The sequence below is a fragment of the Apodemus sylvaticus genome, chromosome 22 (genome assembly GCF_947179515.1).
Source record: "Apodemus sylvaticus chromosome 22, mApoSyl1.1, whole genome shotgun sequence".
NCBI lineage: Eukaryota > Metazoa > Chordata > Mammalia > Rodentia > Muridae > Apodemus > Apodemus sylvaticus.
Window position 1 is genome coordinate 11,363,112 of NC_067493.1, and position 21,745 is coordinate 11,384,856.

At 40.6% G+C, this 21,745-nt stretch overlaps 1 protein-coding gene and 1 long non-coding RNA gene across 2 annotated transcripts in view; both read right to left on the reverse strand.

Moving 5' to 3' along the window:
• Positions 1-21,745, reverse strand: part of LOC127673293 (uncharacterized) — an 882,259-nt gene that overhangs the window by 550,878 nt on the left and 309,636 nt on the right. The gene's annotated exons all lie outside the window — the stretch shown is intronic.
• LOC127672354 (uncharacterized) overlaps positions 881-21,745 on the reverse strand; it is a 21,777-nt gene continuing 912 nt past the window's right edge. The window contains exons 2-3 of the long non-coding RNA XR_007974973.1: positions 21,103-21,191; positions 881-1,032 (exon numbers count right to left, since the gene is read on the reverse strand). This is a non-coding gene — a long non-coding RNA (uncharacterized LOC127672354). The remainder of the gene's footprint in view (positions 1,033-21,102; positions 21,192-21,745) is intronic.

Genomic DNA, 21,745 nt, shown 5'->3' on the forward strand with positions numbered 1-21,745 from the left:
ATGTAAGAAAATTTGTTTGATAGAAAAAGAACAGGACTGGTGGGGTTGTTCAACGGACAGAGGTGCCTGCCACCAAGGTTGACAACCTGAGTTTGATGCCTGAGACCCGCATGGTTGAAGGAAAGCATCCAATCCCATGCACATGCATGTGCACGCATGCACACACACATTAAATATAAATAAAGGGAAAATATGTACCTTCCAAAGAAGTTGACCAAATGCACTTATAAATTCTGATAAAATCCTAAAATCTAATTACAGGCTTCTCAATCATGAATAAATCCAAATCTTGAAAATAAAACACATGAGGCAACATGACTTGATGTTGACAAAGTCTGTCTGAGAGATGTAAAGATACCTGCCCCGCAAACCAAAAGAACTATGTAAAAAAATTAAATGGAAGATGATTGTATCAAAAAAACTTAGTAGTAAATCACGACCAATTAGATTTTTATCCAATAATAAAATCGTAACATTAAAAAGATGTTAAGAGGCAGAACACGGAAGCACACATCTGTAAGTTCGTGGTGCTGAGGCAGCGGTAAGCCTCCCAGAGGTGGCTGGCCAGGCAGGCTAGCTGGAAGGGTGAACTCAGGTTCAGTCAGAGCCCTCTCTCAACAACTGAAGCAATAGATGAGGCTATCAACATGGGCCTGTGGCTTCCACACCTGACTAAAAACATTCTCAGATCACCTGCCACTCATAAATGAAGCCTCTTTCCTGAGAATTTTAGCAAATGTGTTTGTTTTGTTGATAACATTAATACTAATACATAAATTCTAATCAAAAAAGTTCCAAAATGGCAAGGTGGAAACACACTCAACACACACACACATACACACACACACACACACACACACACACACACACACATCACAAAGCAGATTTCAAATGTGACAGCTTTAGACTTCCCAAAACCTGCAAATGAAATTCCATAGATGATGTTAGGTGCAGTGAAGAGGACGTAGGCTGAATGGATGCTAGACACATAAAGCTTGTAATTAAGTGCATTCTCGAGTATAATCACCCACCCTGGAACAAGATCAAACATTCGGAACTTATTCAATGTAAAGCAGCTAGACCTTGTACTCCCAGAGGAATACAGCACACGACAATGAATGATGACCTAAATCCCATCTAGTAGGCCAAATGGCCCATGAAGTCAGTGCACATGGTCCCTCCACAGACACTGTTAATTACGCCCTCAGGTTTTGGTCCAGCAGAGCTTACCATCTTAAAATAAGGCCTGCAGAGAGCCCTCTCTTCCATCACAGAACTATGTAAGAAGCCTGTTATGTAAGTTTTACAAAAGACTGAGATTTGGCCAAAAGAAAATGTATAGTAGGTTACAGCAAACAAGAAAAGAAAAGTACTAATGTTGACTTCCAACATGAGCGACCACCTCAGAATTTTTACAGATCCAAAAGTTCCAATATTACAGATAAAGCTGGAGCAAAAGAAATGATTCAACTGCTACCCCACCCCAACACTAAAAATCTACCCATTTTCTGGGAAGAATGTGACTCCCAAGTATGAATTCTGAACATTGTTTTTCTATTGTATAACAATAAAATAATTCTAAGATCTAGAGATTCCATGCAAAATTAGTATTTTCTACTATTAAGAAAGGTAGTAGGATGAAGCAGAAGAAATTTTAATGGTGTAATTTAGCCAAAATCGCCCTAATTAATAAAAAATGCTTTTCTTTTTGTGGCAATGTCTCACTCTGGTCCAATCTGTCCCAGAACCCACTCTGGAGTCCAGAATGACTTCAAAATACTGATAATCCTCCTGCCTCAGCTCCAGAATGCTCAGATTACAAAAACAAACCACCACATCCAACACTAATGCTTTTCTTAATTGATACCCAAGAAGTCATAAAAATAAATGGGTTTATCAAAACATAATTTACAGGACCTACAAAAGAACCAGATATACATGATATGTATGTATATATATGCATAATAATAAGTTAACTTTAAAAATCAAGGGACTAGAGAAATGACTCAGGGTAAAGTGCTTGGTATGCAAACCTGAGCACCTGAATTTAGGACCTCCATACCCACATAAAACATGGCAATACACATCTATAATCCAAATACTGAGAGGTGGAGGCAGAGATAGGCTGGTTTTTGCTGGTTAGCCTTTGTGAGTTCCAAGTTCAGCAAAAGACCCCATCTCCCAAAGAAAAGCAACAGAGGAAGACTGGATGCTACCTTCTGGTCTCCATATACACAGAACAGTCATGGGTACCTACATGCATGCGCATGTACTCAAACACACACATACAGTCCACATATAGTCCACACAATAGAAACTGTTTAATAACTGCCTTTTATTTTGACATGAGTATCAGTATGAATGTCAGCCCCAGAAATACTTGAACAAATTTCTGCTTCCCCAGATTTTACCTTTCTAATGTCACGAGTATTTGTTTATGCACAACACACAGATTTGCTCAACCAAGAGAAAATATACAATGTAGGTTTATACGTCAGCTTTTACTTTTGAGCCTAAAAGCTCTCTATAAAACTGTTTAATGTCACAGGGTACCCCTGCCATCTCACATTCTGCTTAAAACTTTTCGTAGCTATGTGTGGTCACATATGCCCACAATGGCAACCCTTGGGAGAGCGAAGCAGGACTGAGCTGGAAACCAGCCTCACATTCTCAGCAAGACTCTGTCCCTGTAGTCTTTTCAGAAGCTTTCACAGGCAATGGAGAATAGTATTTTTACTCTGAATTCATAAAATCTATCTTAAAGGAGAGCTATCAGTGGTTTGGCAAATGGAGTTGGTTATTTAAGTCTATAAAACAACAAGTTGGTCAACAGAAAGATGCTACAACAGGCATGTATGTTAATCTTTATCTGCATAAAACTTCACATCAATTCTTACCCAGCTCTGTTTTCTTTTTTTCAAATGTATTTAAAGTTCTAAACATTGTAGGGGAAAGACACCAACATCAATGGGGTTACTGCAGGATACTTCCAACATTACACTTGCTCAAATGTCTAACTCACCATTTATAACTATTTTTGGAGTCAACTTATTAATTGAATTCAAAAACTTAATTTTGACTTTTCTGATCAAAAATGGAATTATATTATTTTATCACCAACCAGATGCATCATGTTATCCAATGATTCAGAAAGCCAAAACTTAGGTCACAGAAATCTTGATAGCATTACAAGAATTAGACATGGGTGTCTAAAACCAATTTCAAATGAATAGCTCTAAGGCAGGCATTTATAGCTATGACACCATTACTACATGATCTTCCATGATAACTAATTTATCAAGAATAGTGTATATTTCTGCTTATTTGTGCTTTTTGATTTTCCCTACATATTTAGTAATACATTAATTACCTTAATAGATCATTCAGGTGTGTAGATCTCACCAAATACCTAATTAAAGTTCTTCAAAGGTTATGTTTTTTGCTTTTCGAGACAGGATTTCATGTGCGGTCTGGTCTTGATCTCATGTGCACAGACTGGTCTTGAACTCATGATGTCCTTGTACTCCTGATCCTCCTTCCTCTACTTCCTGAATACTAGAAATATATTTTTTTGTTGTTGTTGGGGGGAGGGCATCAAACCCAGGATTTTGCACATGTTAGGTAAGCTCTCTACCACTGAGCTACTCAAGCCTATATTATACAATCTTATCTCACTTAAGAGGTTAAAGTCAGTGCATAACCATACTTCCAGACATTACATATATCATCTATTCCTGTATCTTCAAAATTATAATTGTAATTGCAGAGCATTACAACATTAAACTGTATGTGTATTATATCCTAATAAAATTGTTTCTAGAAATTTCAATCATAGGAACGATAAAATTAACTAAGTTTATTTAAAAGTCTAAGCTATTCAAAATTATGGGGAAAATAATAAAAAAGATCTCAAAAGATGGAAAGATCTCCCATGCTCATAGATTGGAAGGATTAATATAGTAAAAATGGCCATCTTGCCAAAAGCAATCTACAGATTCAATGCAATCCCCATCAAAATTCCAACTCAGTTTTTCATAGAGTTAGAAAGAGCAATTCTCAAATTCATTTCGAATAACAAAAAACTCAGGATGAAAAAAACTACTCTCAACAATAAGAGAACTTCTGGGGAAATCATGGTCCATGACCTCAAGCTGTATTATAGAGCAATAGTGATTAAAAAAAAAAAAACTGCATGGTATAGGTAAAGAGACAAGCAAGAAGATGAATGGAATAGAATTGAAGACCCAAAAATGAACCCACACACCTATGGTCACTTATATTTGACAAAAGAGCTAAAACCATCCAGTGGGGTGGGGAAAAAGACAGCATTTTTAACAAATGGCGCTGGTTCAACTGGAGGTTGAACAGCATGTAGAAGAATAAAAATTGATCCATTCTTATCTCCTTGTACAAAGCTCAAGTCCAAGTGGATCAAGGATCTACACATAAAACCAGACACACTGAAGCGTGAAGAGAAGAAAGTGGGGATGAATCTTGAACACATGGGCACAGGGGAAAAGTTCCTGAACAGAATACCAATGGATTATGCTCTAAGATCAACAATTGACAAATGGAACCTTTTACAAAGGAAAAAAAAAGAATTACAAAGCTTCCGTAGGGTAAAGGACACTGTCAATAGGACAAAGCGGAAACCAATAGATTGGGAAAAGATCTTTACCAATCCTACATCTAATAGAGGGCTAATATCCAATGTATGCAAAGAACTCAAGAAATTAGACTCCAAACAATCAAATAAACCTTTTAAAAATGGGGTACAAAGCTAAACAGAGCTCTCAACTGAGGAATATCAAACAGCCAAGAAGCACCTAAAAAAATGTTCAACATCCTTAATCATCAGGGAAATGCAAATCAAAACAACCCTGAGATTTCACCTCACACCAGTCAGAAGGGCTACAATCAAAAACTCAGGTGACAGCAGATGCTGATGAGGATGTGGAGAAAGAGGAGCATTCCTCTTTTATTAGTGTGATTTCAGCTGGTACAACCACTCTGGAAATCAGTTTGTCAGTTCCTTAGAAAACTAGACATAGTATTATCTGAGGGCCACTCCAGCATATACCCAGAAGATGCTCCAACATGTAATAATGACACATACTCCACTATGTTCATAGCAGCCTTATTTATGATAGCCAGAAACTGGAAAGAACCCAGATGTCCTTCAACAGAGGAATGGATACAGAGAATGTGGTACATATATACAATGGCGTACTACTCAGCTATTAAAAACAATGAATTCATGAAATTCTTAGGCAAATGGATGGAACTAGAAAATATCATTGTGAGGTAACCCAATCACAAAAGAACACACATGGTATGCACTCACTGATAAGTGTATATTAGCCCAATAGTTTAGAATACCTAAGATATAATTGACAGACTTCATGAAGCTGAAGAAGAAAGACTCAAGAGAGGGTGCTTCGTGATAGAATTCTTAAATGTTGCACTCAACAAACATAAGACTTGTGCATTGCACATGATGTATCTTAGGGCAAGATGGTGGCATCAAAAGCTGTGAGTGTCGGGGGGGGGGGGGCAGGTCTACCTGATGAGACTTGCCCAATAAAATTCAGACGACAGAAGAGGATGATGGGGAGGAGGGGTTGTTCCTGAGAAATAGGTGCTGGAAAAGATCATGTAGCTGGGGTTGGGTCTGGATAGGGATCAATCAATCAACTGATTCCAAGGCCTATAGCACCTAAGCACGGGGCTCTCTGAGCAGGCTAGATCTCAGCTCGTCAACACATCTTTCTACTAATATTTCCATCATTGCTCCACATCACCTCTGTAATTTCTTCATTCTCCCCTCCACCCACCTCCACTTAATCTTCTATATAGAACACAAATATCCAAATGTAAAATTTTAAATGTGAGAATTTTAAATTTTTAAACAAATAAAAATGTCTCACTTTAGAGCGAGTACTCTTAAAACTTGCACACTACTGAAAACTGAGACTAAAACTGTGCATAGGAAAGCAGTGAGCACAGGTGGCTCCACCGGCTTCTGTCTCACGGGTGCTATCAAGTGGATGTTGAGGGTCTTCTTATCTTTATACCTTCTCTTCTCGTAACAAGTCTGTCTGTCTCCATAAAGTGTTCATGAAGGGACAAAGAGCTGAAAGCTCAAAATAAGTATCGCGAAAAAGTCAGTGCTAGTGTCAAATGACAGAGATGGCTTTCACTTTTTCATCTCTTGTTCATCAAAAAACAATGCATTGGAAGTCTGATATCACATAGTAGGCAATACTATTATGAATCTTTACTAAGTATCTAATATTGGCCCAAACGTAAGAGAAAAGAGAAGCAGAAAAGAAAAGAGGAACACACCAATACCAAAATCAGGGGATGGCTTTCTCCAGTACTTTGTAACTAGACCCAAGCCCTTTCTTTAAATGTTGTGGCTCCTTCGTCCTACAGGTCACAGTCTTTGCCTCTGGCCTGTCTCCATGGTCACCTACCCCACACTAACACAGTGCTGCACACAGGGAAGCAGCATAGAATATGCCCCCAAGAAATGCCAAAGAGGAAAGTGAGCACTGCTATTCTCATAAAACCCATCAAAAACTGGACCAGGCACAGCCCCTTCAGTAAGGTGCTCCCAGGACACCTGCTTGAGAACATTAAAACATATAAAGATAAGGGATATGCTAAGCTATATGGAAAGTGGAGGCAGAAAAAAAGTGAGAGGGGTAAAAGCTGTTGGGGTTCTTTACCTAAGTGCTCAGCCTAGGAGAGGGGCCAGAGTTGCCCTGGAATCAACACAATTAGATCTCTCCCTATCTGAGAGGAAGTACTCAAGACTCCCATGTCCATCCATAATGTCTTCTGATCATATTCCAAAGCACAAAGTATTGAGAAACATCCGGATAATTTAATACCGACCTAAATGAGGCTGCAAAGACACGTCAATTCCATCTACAGGGCACAGAGATGTTTGCCCTCATAGAATATACTGTGTTGCACGTGTTCCCAAGCCTGTGCTTGTGCACACACACACACACACACACACACACACACACACACACGAGCGCGCATGCTACTCTTACCCCTCCCATTCACAGGTATGGATGCATCTTACTCCCACATAACCATATATAAGGGTGTGTGTGTGTCTGTGTGTGTGTGCAGGTGTATGCACACATGTGTGCTTCTGTTACTCCCACCTCTCAGTCAATGGGGAAAAAAAAATGATAAGCCACTAAAGGAAAGTTTGCTTTGAAAAGAACATTAAAAAAAATGATGTTTCTAGATGTAGCATAGAAGACCAAGGACTTGTTTTCACTCTGTGGTTATTCTTTAATGGTATTTATCCTGTACTGCATTTTATACTGCTTAATTTTAGGGTTATTGCTTCTACTTCACACATAAGACCGTGAGCACCAAATTTTTTATATCACAAAACCTCAAAAGTTTGATAAATTTTACCTTCTAAAATAAAAAAGAAAATGTAGCTTGGAGTGGGTGTTCACACTGCAGTACCAGCACTGGCCAGACAATAAGGATCAGGAAATCCAAACCAGCCTTGGCTACATAGCAACTTTGTAGCCAACCTGAGACACCACTGCCCCTCACCCCACCCAACCCTGACCCACCCAGCCCCCACCCCACTCCATCTCAAAACAAAACAAGACTAAAAAATGTCTAAATGTTGAGTTCTACTTTGCAAAACAAAGCAACTAGAACTCACACACCTGGGCAGGATGTAGAACTTACACATAAAACCCTCACAAAGTTTAAGAGCTTTTCTGTTTTAATCAATCAGTACAGGACTGTCTAAAGGCAGTGGTTTTCAACCTTCTAATGCTGTGACCTTTTAATATAGCACCTCTTATTGTGGTGACCCCCAACTATAAAATTATTTTCATTCCTACATTATAAAAAAATTTGCTACTGTAAATTTTTATTTTTTTATTCTTTCATACAATTATATCCCTAACTCAGTTTCCCTTCCCTCCTCTCCTCCAAGTCTCTCCCTGAACCTTCCTTCTCCCCTAGATCCATTCCTCCTCTACAGGCCTCCCATGGATATTAACACAGCACAGTAAGTTGCAGAAAGGCTAGTTACCGCCCTTCATTTTTAGGCTGGACAAGGCAACCGAGTAGAAGAAAAATGGTCCCAAGAACAGGTAAAAGAGTCAAAGACAATTTCCCACAAGAAGATCAACCTATACAAACCATAGCATACATGCATAGAGCCTAGGTCAGACCCCTGAAGGCTCCCTGATTGCCACTTCAGTCTCCCTGAGCACCTGATGAACCCTGGTTGTTGACTCTGGTTTTTCTTGTGTTCTTGACCCCTCTTCTGGATCCTATGACCCCAATCTTCCTCAGAATTCCCTGAATCCAGTCTAATAATTGGCTGTGGGCTTCTGCATCTGTACCCATCAGTTGCTGGATGAAGACTTTCTGATGATGATTATGCTAGGCTTTAGGTTCTGGTCTATGAGTATAGCAGAATCATTTCATTGACTGTTCATGTTTGGTTCTATCCTGGGACTCTGGACTATCCAGTCTCTGCTCTTGGTCCTCCAGGCAGTGTCAGGGGTGGGCTTCCTCTTATAGCATGAGTCTCAACATGGAGACTGATTGGCTGGCCACACCCACAAATTCAGTGCCACCTTACAGGTAGGATAAATCATATACTGAAACATTGTGGCTGGGTTGATGTCCCACTCCCACCACTGGAAGTTTTGCCTGGTTACAGAAGACAGCTCACTCAGGCTCTGTACCCCTAGGAGTCTTAGCCAGGGTCATCCTTGTAGGTTACTTAGAGTTTCTACTGCACTGGCTTTCTACCTCACCTTTGAAATGCCACCCAATTCCAGTTGTCTCTCCCAGTACCCTCCATCCTCCTTCCATCAGATCCTTCATGCTCCAGTCCATTTTTCCTTGTTATGAGCTGTAATATACATACCAGATATGCAGATTTCTTATATGCAACCCCTGTGAAAGCGCTGTTTGACTCCCCAAAGGGGTCGTGACCCTCAGGTTGAAAACCACCAGCCTAAGGTCTCATGTAAAACCCCCAGTGAGTTATTCTACATATAGCACACAGACATTCATCTGATGGCTCTTAAAATCTGAATAACGCAATGCTTGTCCCATGCCATACTGGGTTTAGTACAAAGCATGAAAAACAAAGATTTATGATACTGTCATATCAGTACTTCAGAAATATAATTTCATAATAGTACTAAAACATTTGGTGACCCACTCATTATTGATTTATGTCATAAATAAATATACCTGTATTTGTCCATCCAATCTCTATTTCTCTTTCTCTTACCTAACTCCCAGGCACTCTTCCAACCTCTGTCTTCAGGGAGCTGGGATCACAGGAACATCTCCCAACTTCTCATGGACACTCCTGCCACACATTTGTACACACTCACACAAACTCCCTGTCATTGTGTCATTGTGTGGTTGCTCTTTGGGATCACAAGTGCTACTGTGATCAATGACCAATAAACAGCTCCAAGTCTTTCCTATAATTTTCTTTTCCTTTGTTTCTCCAGACAAACAAGTTCAGTCTTGGCTGTCCTGGAACTTCCTCTCCTGACCAGGCTGGACTCAGACTCACAGAGAGCCACTGCCTCTGCCTCCAGAGCTCTGGGATTAAAGCATCAGGAGACTCATCACCCCCAACAGTCCATTGAAGCCACTAAGGGGACACCAGAAAACAAGTGGCAATCACTGGCTACAACGAGGGTAGACTAGGGGTATGGATTTGCTGTCCCTTTCTTTAGAGTCAGGTAGCAACCACCTAAGAAATAAGGATGCATACCTCATCTCTTAAAGACAGGAAGGCTGTTTAAGAAGTGCACTGAGTAATGAATTTAACTCATGCACTAGACACTATTGTAAGTAAACTGATGACATTTAAATTTGGCTTGAGACCTGGCAGAACTTATGAGATTAAAAACAAAGTCCACTGTTAATTTTATTTAGAGCTAATAGGCTCTGGAGTGAGACTGTTTCCAAAGAAATCTGATGTTTTATTCCAACCATTTCGAAAGAGAGGAAATCTTTAACTTTCCTACTATTTCTGGATGCAAACATGGCAGGTGTTGATAGAGTGCACTTCAGTAATCTTCTAATTACAGAATAAAAGAGATCAGAAGCCTTGGGGCAGGGAACTGAGGGCTTTCTTTGCATGATTTACATTCTAGTTAGTGACACTCTTTATGTCCTCGAATACGGTATCAATCCATAATTACAGGTGACCTTCTTAATCCAATATAGACATGACGAGACATACTAAGAACAGAAATGTAACATTGCTTGTACAATATAAACAAGATATAAAATTTAATGTGGGTCAGTATAGAGTACTTATCTCTCACATGAGAGGCCTCAGTCCAATCCTTAGGAAAAGAGAAAAAGAAAATATATATATATATATATATATATATATATATATATATATATATATATATATATATATATATATGTATGTATGTATGTATGTATGTATGTATATAAGCAAAGGTCATGTATCTGATAGATATAAAATTTTTTATCATACCAATTTTATAAATGATTTTAAATTCTTTACAGAATATCCACAGGGAACAAAGTTACAATCCTCAGATTATGTCATGAGGTATCACTTTAAATTGGCTAATTACTATTTTCATGTGTAAACACTTGTGAGGGGAAAACTCCACATTCTCTCCAAATATAAATGTGACCACTTGGCCACCTAATTAATAGCTGATGCCAAATAATAATGAAACTCTGTCTAAAATAACTGGCACAAAGCCAAAAGCAGACAAAGCAATTATATAAAATGGTTCATCAGAATACTAGAAAAGCCATGATTTAAATAGAAATGAATATAGGTTTTATTAGCATGAATGAAAAGAAAATTAGACCTTTTTCTTTAACATATTCCTTTAAATTCAAGTGTGATCTAACATCGCAGCCTCTAAATTAAGTTAACTTTTTCCTGTTTGAAGGCTTCTCTAACTTGGTGAAGGGAGGCTTTGAAAAATACACCTGGTAGACTGGAGAGCGAGCTGTTTGCAAACACATCATGCCAGATTTGAACACAGTATTTACTTAAAACTTAACTAAACCAGTTATTTTCAGTTTGGATATCATAAAACAATTTTCAGTTTTATCTCTGTTGGTGATGTTTTGTTCATGATGGAATGTCTAGAAGACAAATTTTCTCAATAATGTTTTTTCTTCCTTTCCTTTTGAGGTATTTATAAAACCAAAAACAATTATTTCTAGGTACTTAATTCCACCCTCCAGGGCATGAAGTATGTCTGTTATCATACAGAACACCTAGATTGCTTTTAAACTCAATGATAATTAAGGAACATCAAAGTAAGCCCAAGCTGTTTCACAGGGAACCTGCACCTATCATCTTCTGGCTACTGAATGACAAATTTCTTGTCCCCTGGAGTTCCACCATGAGTTGTTAGCTGATTTTTTTCCCCTCCCCTAAATAATAGAATGTTCTTTCTTAACATAGCCTTTACTCTTTTAGGGATCAGATAAGTCTAAGCTTTAAATGTAAACCACTGAAGGCAAAGAAAGCAAGGCCAGACACATGCAGCTACAGAAAACTTAAAAGCTCCTCCATGGCCAAGGCAAAAGAAGCAATTAGCAGAAGGAAAGATAACTCACAGAATGAGAGGAAAACATTTAAATTTCTGATATGACAGTAATATCCAAAATATATAAAGAACTCCTAAAACTCAAAAACTAGCAAAACCTATGTAATCCAATCTTAAAACAGACAAAATATCAAAAAGGGTCCTATGTCTACCTATCACACTCAACCCAAGAGAGCTGAGGCCAGAGGATAAATGGAAGCTACAGCTGGCTCAAGTCCATAACAGCTACTAGAGAGACTGAGGCAGAAGGATGAGAAATCCATGGGTCTAAAGCCAGCCTACGCAACTTCGTAAGATTTTGTCTTGAAATAAAACACAAAAGGAGCTGGACACACAGCTCGGTGGTAGAGTGATTATCTCAATGGCTGAGGTCCTAGATCTAATATCAGTACTGGTAGGTGGGAGGCTAAAAAGGAGCATCATTCCATCCCTAGATTTCAAGGCCAGTAGAGACAACAAAACCACAGAAGAGATATGTCACCTCACAGTTGTTATCACCATATTTATCATAAAATAACAGCAGGCATTGGTGACAACATGGACACACAAAATACAACACATAGATACTCTTGGCAAGAGCATAAAATGGTACAAATGTTATTAACCCCACCCCCAAAAAGGCAATTTCTCAAACTACAAAAGGCAGACTACCACATGGTATGATCCAGCAACCCTACGTCATAGTGTTATCCAGAAGGACGGAAAGAAGGAGGGAAAGAAACGCAGGGGTAAAGTGAGACCACGTTTTGGGGTTTGGTTTTTGTTTGTCTGGTTGGTTGGTTTTGCTTTATTTTTGACAACATTCCAAAACTGAGAACAAGGAAAATATTATGTAAGTTGGACTTCATCAAAATTAAAATGATAGACAGTGTTAGGAATGTTTCTGAGGGCCACTGTTGCTCACTGTCACTAGTATTGAGTTAACATTTAACATGTAATAACATCTTGTCTGGAAAAAAACATTCTTAAACTTCTTTCAAAAAATTTTAAATTGTTTCAAAGGGCATCAAAAATATAAGAAGACAGCTCACTGAATGGGAGAAAGTATTTGCAAATCTTGAATCAGATAGAGGATTGTAACCACATCGTATCAACAGCTTTTATACCTCAACTATAAAAAGACAATCTAGGGGAAGCGAATGCCTCAGCAGGTAAAGGTGTTTGCCACCAGGCTTGAAATCCTGAGTTCAACCCCTGAAACCCACATGGTAAAAGAGAGACCCAACATACAACACGGGACACATAGTCCTAACTTTTACCACATATGTATTTTTTAAGACCACAAGAGGTTTTTTTGGTTTTTGGTTTTGGTTTGTTTTTCTGAAGACAACTCAAATGGACAAAAAGAAGGCCACATGATCCAACAATTCTTCTTAAAGGTATACATCCAAGAGAAATAAAAACATCTGACACTCTCCCAAATAAAGTTCTCAGCAGCATTATGCATAATAGTAAAAAAATCCATAAATTGATGATGCTAAAAGAAACCGTGTATCCATATAATGGGGTATTATTAATGTACATTTTAAAGGGTGATTACATGGTGGTAGGTGAGGTATCTCACAATAAAGTAGTTAAAACTAAACCACTAGGACTTATATCACCAAGCAGTTGTGGGGAGGCAGCCATAGAGATTACCAAACTGGTTGTTTGGCTAATAGGAATGAGCAGGCAGTGCCACAAGGAGAAGGAAGCGTATGCACAGAAACGCTGTAACCGAAGCCATTATAGTGTATGCTCACTTTAAACTCTGCTTTCCAAGGCAGACATCCCCAAACACTGAGTGGGTCAAGATTAGACACCAGAACCAATGGCATTCATGGTGATTCCCTGCCTTCTCCTCAATAATGAGGCTGAGCTGGGTGGCTAGTGAACTCCAGGGACCTGCCTGTCACTGCCTTCCCAGCCCTGAGAACAGCAGTGAAATGTGCCATGCTGGCTGGCCCATTATACATGTTGGGGAGCAAGGTCAAGTCTTCATGCTCCTGTGGGAGGCGCTCTACCAACTGAGCTCTCTTCCAGCTCTGAGAGTTCATTATGATGTTTAAAATGAAATCTTTTCCACTCTACATATCCAAGTATTTGTCTTTATTATTATGTGAAAGTGACCTGTAATCATTCCTCTTCTCCTCCATATTACAGCAAGCATGAAAACACATGTATAAAAACCAGGTGATAGCCACACTGTGCTATGGCAGCCACAGCAAAGCAGGAGCACAAGGAGATTCACGTGCTCCATTTTAAAACCAGATTTATAAAACATACAAATCCCTGTTAAAACATTTTTCACGATTTTGCAGTGAAATTGTAAAAATTATGAGACGTAAGTAACATAATCATTCACATATCTTTATTCCATACAAAAATAGTTGTAATGCACCATAATAGTCATCAGAAATAACATTTTCCCCTCCGAGGTTAAAGGAGAAAAGAAGACTTTCATTCCTGTCGAAGGTATTCAATTTTCCCTCAAATGAAGTTTAGATGAAAACAATGGGACTGACAAGCTCCACAAGGCAGATCTTGGCAACTCTCAACTCCATCTATCTCCTTGGCTGGTTAAGCAACATTCCTTCACTAACTGTTGTTCTTCGCAATAACTCCTACAAAGCTCGTTACTGCCTCTGTCAGCCTATCCCCCATGTTGCGCATTTATTCCTGGGATGCATATCAACATGTGGCACATGTCCTTGACATGCACAGAAGAGCTGCACCCCAGGACAGCAGCATGCACGACAATAGTCTCCACTCTTGCTTCTTTGTGGTTGCTGGGATGTAACGGAGAAATCTAATAACTGTGACAGTGGGGCCTTTCGGGTTCTCCTTGCCTTTGCAGACAGGGAAGCTGCACAGACGCTAATGAAAGGTTAAATGAATAGGGATAGCTGACAAGACATACAATAAAGAAGGAGCTTGGTAACCCACAGACACTGAGCAGAGATCCTTGGCTCAAGCAGAGAAAGGACAGCACATTGCCGAGTCACAATATTTAAAACAGCTTGCTATACATAGAGGCTTTGTGTCTGGGTACACGTCTGGCTTTGGACTAAGGGGAAAAAAGATACTAAAAAGGAATTTCAGTATGGGGCACTTTTGGCAAATGTTAAGGTCATAATAAGAGAAAAATGTTTTTGTGTGGGCTGTTACATCTCTGTGCTAATAAACACACAAAGAGCAGGGACAGTGAACTCATGAACCCCAGGTCCAGGACAATACTGTACATTTTGATAAGTCTTAAATCCTGTATGTAGAAGACAGACTTGATGTGATTCTCACTGGTTACACACACACACACATGCAGTGACTCATTTAGCAGTTCCACATCCTGCCTTCCATGTGGAGGGATCCCTGATACTGGAGTTCTGGTCCTTAACTTGTGTAATCGGTTACACTTCAACTGAAACCAGCAAGTATCTTGGACTCTGTAAAACTGCCAGCAATTGCTATAAAGAACTTACCAGGCTGGCAATTTGTAAATTTCAAAACAAAGACCTTATAATTTCAAGGGGCTACAACTGTGAAAGCGTTTTAACCTGAACTCTTGGTTGCAAAGCTTAGCTTTGGCCTGTCTCCCCACACCTTCAAGGTTGTATTTCTGGAGGAACAAATCCTAAATCAGTAGACCAAAACAATTTAAATTACTGCTGGAAAAGTGAAAATGCTCCAGAATGTCTAAGAAACTGCAGTAAAAAGGACAAAATTTACATTGTCATATACATAATTTTTAAAGAAAATGGTACACTTCTGTTTTGGCAACAACTTTTAAAATGACATGTCTGTATTACTGCTCTTATGCATATTCATGAGTTAGAATATAGGCTCACAACAAATGGTAAAGGAATACTGAGAACGTGTTTTAAAACAAGGGAGGCTCTTTGAACACCCAAATTAAATTATAGCTGAACTTTTGAGTGGACTGAGGGTTCTAATAAGCAACAAATAAAGACTTTTATTGGCTAGCAACACAATGAGAGCTACTGTGCTAAGAAGACAAATCTGGGCAGTTTATATCCCTGGATATAAGATTTACTTAAATGGTAAATAAATGTCAAAGTAACATCCCTAAAAAGTAATATGTAAATAATGAAGATCAATCACCATCACTGATTATTTAATACAAACATATCACAAATGTTACTGGTTGGACTGATTAACAAATGCCAAACAGGAAGTAAGAAAACATTCAACTCTGATGTCTAAATGTAGCTTATTTACTGATTAAAAATATACCAAGTTTTAAAATGATTTGCCTTCTATGGTGACAACACAAAGCTTCCTTCTTTTGAAGGAAAGTTTTCTCCATAATCTGGAGTTGTATGCAGAACTACTTGGAAACATCATCCACAGGGAGAAGTAGCTGTCTCGTGACCTGGAGTAGGGTAGCGTGCTCCTCAGTGACTGGATGGGAAGCTGCTTTTAATGGCACCTGGAAGGTGGGCCTGACAACCTGAGAAGGGCTCCTTCAGCTGGCACACTGGCTACACAGTCTCAAACACTCAGAATGTTTGGTTGCACCTTACAGCAATCAAATCACCTACAAGGTAGTCCTAGAAAGCTTAGCTGATTCCTTAACTGTTTTCAATGGAAATTCTGTTGCTTTCACCACTGTGTGTGTGTGTGTGTGTGTGTGTGTTCGTGTGTGTCATGTGTCACCTCCAAGCCTAAACTCTAAGCCAGTTATAGTGCAACATTCTGACTGCCAGAGTTCTTTTTTTAAAAACCATAAGTATATCTAATAAAATCATGAGGCTCCCTCTAGCTCTTTAGAGAGCTTACTAACCAGCTATACTATGTAACTCCTGACCAGCAAGAAATGTTGCAGGAGAACAGCCGTTTTCAACTCTGTTTCTTGTCAGGATGCAGATGGTAAATGAGACCATCTGCAGAGAAATTCAGAAAGCACCGCTCCTTTATACATTCATCACATTAAGACTATTAATTGCTCCCAACCTAAGCTTTATGTACAAGGGCTCTATAGTGAAACTGTAACCTGTATCAACTATGCTCACCTTGTATAAAATGAATTTTAATCTCAAAAACCAACATGTAAGCATTTCAAAGAAACCCAACTTGTAACCCGCTCTCAATTTTAAAAGCCTACCTTTAAATTTAAATAGGAAAACCTCAGAGGAGAGAATAACCTGATCTATGAACTGGGTGTCTGTGGAATTTATGTAAAACAAAGATACTGATGGTAATTCATAGAAAAAATCTTCATGCACCATAATAATTATACACAATCCTGTTAATGACTTTTTATTGTTTAATCTTTTCAGCAATTCAGTATTGAATATTTGGGAATTGTACTTATTTAGAAGACTATAAATAACATAGTTGCAATATGCCATTGATGTTTTGTCCGTCTTCCAATAGCCATAAAAGCCACTATTACCCTGGCAGGTCAGGCCAAGCAAGTGAGTGCGAGCATTGCTAAATCAAACTCTTCATCCTTGCTGAAGCCACCTTTCAAACATTTACAAAATATTTAAAATAGCCCTGAGTCTTAACTCTAAATTTAAAGTAAGGGAAACCGCTAGCTTCATCACCTACTTTGGACTCCCTTAATCTAGGAAATATTCCCAGGAACAACAAAAAAGAATAGCTCCCTCTCCTCTCCCACCCCCACCCCCCCCTCCTTTTTTTTTTGCCAATGTCCAATTTCTTCTTTCTGAACAGCTGTATTATCCAACTTAAGTTGCTCTGCTAATTTCAGTCCCTCAAGGACTAATTTGGAAGGCAAATAAAATACAAGAAAAGATCAATTTGCTGGGAAAGATCAAATGAGAAAACTGTGGGGACAGCACCAGGTCAGCGCATGAAGAACTAAGCAGACCTGTTCTTCATTAACTGCAGCTCTCTGGGGATGTCACACACTACCTGTCCGTGGGCTTTATTGAACCATCTAACCTGCCTCTCTGTTCCATTCTTCTGGGCCCAAGTGAATCATATCCTGCTGCTGACAAGTTAGCAGGGGACTGCGGCTGCAACATGAAAGTACTTTTCTTTCTTGTCTAAATCAGGCAGATTTTTGAAATGACAACACAGCACTGACTCATGACATGGCAAGATGAAATGAGAGGACTGGGCCGGTCTTGGAGCTCCGCAGATAAAAGTAATCAAATGACACTCATGGAATGCAAATTGGCATTCTTGACTGCAGCAATTGCACAACCAAGAAACATCCCTGACAGCAAGCAAGATTAGGACAAAATGTTATGTAAAGCACTGAACTCAGAAACTCTCACTTGAAAATACAAACTGTAATACTTACATTTTACTATAGCAACAGACAGCCCTGCTTTTTGCCTGCTCCTTTTTGTAATCACATATCCCTGCCTGACAGATAACTCACATGTCAGGCAGAAGAGGGTAAGTCAGGTATTAGCAATACACTACTACTATTAATATTTCCTCAATATTTTTAAAAGTCACATGAGGTTGGTTTTTACCCAAAGTTGTATATACAAACCCAACTTAATATTCTCAGAGGATTAGGGGGTCAAGGCATTTCAGACATGCTTCCAGAAAGATCCTCTACACAAAGTTCACATTCAGGTTTGCTAGCCCTTCCCTCAGGTAAAGACATTCCTATGCTTTGGTAAAGCAATTAGCAGTCTGGATTTTAAATCCACTGCTCTCCGGGAACAGAAAGAGTACCTACAACTCAGAACTTCATTAAAACTGAACAAGTTTAAATGAAATGGCTACAAATATGATATAAAATACAGAGCCTTTAAGGGCTCACAAAGGATTCTCGTGTGGATGATTCCAAAGAGCGAAAGGAAGTTCTATCAAACTTACACAAGGCTTAGTCTAGAGGAAAAGTTCAGAGCAGAAACACTTAGTGTCAGAAATAAATTCCACCTAAAGCATGTGTGTCTGTGCACAAAACCATCTAAACGTGCAGAATAGAAAACGGTGGGAGACAAATGGACTTAGCCACTGCTCAGTGATTAGTATATGGGAACAGCTCTGTTCACAAATAGTAACACTGGCCAGGGGAAGAAAAGGCATGCAACTGGCTTTTATAATGTTCTGTAAAATGCCGTTACAAGAAATTCTCCAGCTCTAAGCAGATATATTTCATATTTTGTTTTGATCCCTCACTTAAACACAGGATCCAACAACTACAAGTGTTCATGAAGTACTTAAAAATTAATAAAACAGGTCACTTTCTGCCACTATAATCCTGGGTACACAGGACTATTTTATGATGTCTTTTGTTCATCAGTTTTACAACAGCTTGACTCTAGGGTAAATGGGATGCATCATAAATCGCACGCTGCTTTCAAAACCTCTTTAATTTCTGTCAGCATTACTGTAACCGCAGTCCTAGGTGCATTTTGTACGTGTGTGTGTGTGTGTGTGTGTGTGTGTGTGTGTCTGAATTTGACAGTACCATCTCCTACATTCCAGTTGTGACTTTGATCTCTGAAACAAGAGATGTCACATCAGGGGGAAGGGAAGAGGGAAAAATGTCAACCTTCTATCACCCCGTTTCTTATACATCCCATGTACACAGGACCCACTCTGTATCTGAGCCCCCAAGTGGGGCTAACAACAGTGAAACTGGGTGGTAGGGAACGCCAAGAAAAAGCATGGTCAAGCCCCATTTCTAACAAATGAGCTCCCAAAAGCAGACAGTGCTTCCCAGCTGCAGAGAAGCCAGTCCTTCCAGGGGCTGTGCTGGAGTCTCCCTGTGCTGTGCCATCCTATTTCCTCCACCACTTGGCACTTACAAGTAGTTGGGGTTTTTTTTGTTTGTTTGTTTGTTTGTTTGTTTTTTAATCTTTGCCTCATCCCACTGGAGATTCCGTCTAGTTTTGTGCTGAGCTCCAACACCACTGTACTTTTTTTTAATTCTGCCCCCCTTTCACGTCTCAAATCCTTCCGTCCATTCGGCATGTATGTAAGCGCAGTGGGCTGGCTGCTTCAGAACCGCACTTCAGGAAAGCACACATGTGTCTGTCTAGCAGGATATGACTGGCCGCGTCTGAGTCCTCCGCAGCCGCGCGGGCATCTCTGGGGTCCCCACGCAGGCCGCGCCTGGGCCCCCTGCACCCTCCCTCCCCCGTGCCCAGCCGCTGCTCCGGGCTCTGAACGGGCCGGCAAGTTGGGAAAGTTGCCGTGGGATCCGGCAGCCCCGTGTATCCCGGGTCCCCGCGTCCCGCGCCCTCTGGAGTCCCCGACTGCCCGCCGCTCACCTAAGGCTTGGGGAAGCCCTTGCTCCCGTCCGCCCACCCGCCCGCAGCCGCCTCAAAAACTTGGGGCCAAGTTGAGGGGTGGGGGTGGATTTCGGGAGCGCCGCCAACTGCCCGCCTCCTCACACCGCTGCGCTAGAGGAGAACGTGGCCCGCGGCCCCGGGGCGTCCCGCCCGGCTCTGTCCCTACCCAGTGCAAATGCAAGCGGAGAGGAGGTGGAAACTTCTTACCATCTCAGCACGCTGGTCCTCAAGTGCAGCCCCTACCTCTTGGTCTCCTCTTAGCGGCCACGCCCCTGGGCCGCCTCAGCTCTCCACTAAGCCTGCTCCCTCCCTGCCTGTCCTGGCCATGCTCACTGCCCGCGCCACTCCCCACCCGCCCACGCGCGTGCACTCTCGCCAAGGCCCCTCGGCGCTCAGGAGACTGATTTACACCTGCGCCCAGGGTCGGGCTCGCTCCCTCGAGCTAGGAGTTGTCCCGCTCCTCCCCGGGCCTAGGGAGAAAAAAAAAGGGAATGGACTGTCCGGGAGCAGGGCTGCTGGCAAGGCGAAACCCGCAGTGCGCATGCGCAAAGCCCGCAGCGCGCATGCGCAAAGCCCGCAGCGCGCATGCGCAAAACCCGCAGCGCGCATGCGCAAAACCCGCAGCGCGCATGCGCAAAACCCGCAGCGCGCATGCGAAAACGTCTTTTCTCTGGCCTGTGCATGTAAAACCCCAGATTTCCCACCTGTCTCAGCCTCTCCTTTATATGTGCTCAGGCGTGTTTCCATCTATGAAGTGAAGATGGCGATGTGTGTGTGTAAGGATGGGGGAAGATGTGTGAAGTTCTGTGGTGTACGTGTGCTTGAGAGTGTCATGATTATCAACCATGTGGGTTCCAGAGCCCACATTATGGAAAAAAATTACAAAAAAGCTGAACCCCAAGAGGAGAAAATCTCTGTTAATATCGGGTATCCTACTGAAAAGTCTTGAGAAACTGTGAGTTCTTGCCATCTCAGAAAGCAGGCTGACTTAACCACCTACCATTACAATGGCCACAACAAAGGTACCACTCCTTGTCTACCGGGGTGGTAGATGAAAATCCATGCTGAGCCTCGGGAAAGGAAGCTGAGCTGGACTCTCCCACCGAAGAAACAACTACCTCCACAAGGCAAGTATGGGCATTCCATGGGAAGGAAGAGGTCCACCTCCCGATTTTCATCTGGCCTTGCTCCCATGTTTCAAGTTAATGTTTTAGCTCAGTGAAAGTAATTACCAGCCAGGCTCTGCAATCCATCATTCACCCTGGGCATTCCTGCTGATTCTTTCTTTGGTCTCTAGGACCCAAGAATCTCTTCTGTTGATCTGTAAGTGCAAAGGAAAGGTTTGGTTGTTACTAGTTTCTTGCTATTCTAAATTTCTGCCAAGTAATTAGACTAGAAAATGAACTATTTTCAAGTTTTTTTAATTGAAGCTCAGCATTTCTACTGTGTTCTTTTTGTATCTTTTCTGTGTTCAGATGTTTTTAAATATAAAAATATCTGTTCCGGTTGGCTACAATATGCAGAACAGAAATACGCTGTATAGTCTTGTGACTTAGGAGCAAGATAATGTATCACATAACCTTAAGGAATAGGCCACACCATCTAGGACTGTGAAGACTATTCAGGGATGTTCACATAACAATTCAATCTAAATGTCCTGGCATGTTCCTGAGGTTTAGCGACATGAGAGCACAAATAACACCACACCTCTCTTTGTCATTGAATGAAACCAAGGCACCAGGATCTACAAACAGAACAAGCAACATCTTCTTTGGTGTATAAAAATTAACTTCATCACACATACTATTTTTCTTATTTCCACTCTGTATAATTATACACAACCTGAAAGGTGTGCTAAAAAGGAAGAAGTCAGCC